The sequence below is a fragment of the Mauremys reevesii genome, linkage group 17, assembly GCF_016161935.1.
Source record: "Mauremys reevesii isolate NIE-2019 linkage group 17, ASM1616193v1, whole genome shotgun sequence".
Taxonomy (NCBI): domain Eukaryota; kingdom Metazoa; phylum Chordata; order Testudines; family Geoemydidae; genus Mauremys; species Mauremys reevesii.
The window spans coordinates 27,164,907-27,166,800 of NC_052639.1; positions in this window are offsets into that span (position 1 = coordinate 27,164,907).

Here is a 1,894-nt window from a genome sequence, read left to right on the forward strand (position 1 = left end):
ATCACAATTTTTTCAATTCCTTGACAGCGCTATGTATAATCAGAGCCTTGTCAGAGAGCAGGTACCCTCAAGACCCAGATTGTGACAGGTCGGAAGGACAGCTATACTGTGAAATGAGCACTGGGGCAGCCGAGGGTGGGCGTGGGGAAGGGAGGCTATACTGTATAATGGGCACTAGGGGCAGCAGAGGGTTGGGTGGGGGAGGAGCTGCTATAGTGTATAATGTGCACTAGGGGCAGCAGAGGTGAGGGTGGGGAGTGGTGGTTATACTGTATAATGGGCACAAGGGGCAGCAGAGGGCAGCAGAGGGTGGGGTCCGGGAAGGGCGGCTATACTGTATCATGAGCACAAGGGGGCAGCAGAGGGCAGCAGAGGTGGGGTCCGGGAAGGGCGGCTATACTGTACCATGAGCACTGGGGACAGGAGAGGAGGGTGGGGTAGGGGCCGGGAGAAGCTATACTGTACCATGAGCACAAGGGGCAGCAGAGGGTGGGGTGGGGGGGGTGCGCTATACTGTACCATGAGCACAAGGGGGCAGCAGAGGGTGGGGTCCGGGAAGGGCGGCTATACCGTATAATGGGCACCGGGGACAGGAGAGGGAGGGGTGGGGTAGGGTGGCTATACTGGGTAATAGGCACTAGGGGGCAGCAGGGGTGGGGTGGGGGTGGGGAAGGCGGCTATACTGTATAATGGGCACTAGGGGCAGCAGAGGGTGGGGTGAGGAAGGGCAGCTCTGCTGTATAATGGGCTCTGAGGGACAGCAGGGGTGGGGAGGGTGGCAATACTGTATAATGGACCCTTGCCCTGTTCAATCCCCTGTTCCCTGCCCTCTGACCGCAGTGACACTAATCCACCCCCCAACTCCCTGCCCTCTATCCAACACCCGCTCCCTTACCGTGCTGCCTGGAGGTGGGGCCCAGCTGGGCTGGGGCTGGGACTGGAGCCACTGGGCCGATGTTGGGGCCGGACCCGGGGGCTGGGGCAGGAACGCGCCGCCCGGCGGACCCGGGGCAGGAACGCGCCGCCAGCCAGACCCCAGGGGCCCAACCCGGGCAGGAACCGCGCCGCCTGGCGGACCCCGGGCAGGAACGCGCCGCCCGGCGGACCCGGGACCCGGGCAGGAACGCGCCGCCCGGCCAGACCCCAGGGCCCAACCCGGGGCAGGAACGCGCCGCCTGGCGGACCGGGGCAGGAACGCGCCGCCCGGCGGACTCCGGGGCAGGAACCGGGCAGGAACGCGCCGCCGGCCGGCGGACCCTGGGGCAGGAACCGCGCCGCCGGCGGACCGGGGCAGGAACCGCCGCCCGGCCGGACCCGGGGCGGACCCTGGGGCAGGAACCGCGCCGCCCGGCGGACCGGGGCGGACCCGGGGCAGGAACCGCGCCGCCCGGCGGACCTGGGCAGGAACCGGGCAGGAACGCGCCGGCCGGACCCGGGGCAGGGGCAGGAACCGCGCCCGGCCGGACCGGGGCGGACCTGGGGCAGGAACCGCGCCGCCCGGCGGACCCCGGGGCGGCGGAGGCAGGAACGCGCCGCCCGGCGGACCCGGGGCAGGAACGCGCCGCCCGGCCGGACCCTGGGGCGGAACCGCGCCGCGGACCGGGGGCGGGGCAGGAACCGCGCCGCCCGGCCGACCGACAGAAACATGAACCACTCCCGATTCGCTACTTTGGCTGCACTGAGCATGCGCGGCCGAACTGAGCATGCCCAGTAACCTGCGCTGTCGCCACTGCCCTCTCTCTGCCCTCACTTCTACTCACCATTTGCTGCCTTCTCTTTGGGGCGTTTAAAATGCTCAAGGGGCAAATCGCAGCGGGGCTGGCAGGGTCTGAGCGGGGACACAAATTTACTGGCCAGGGTCAAGCTGCTGTAGGCAGCGGCAGGAGAGCGGCTG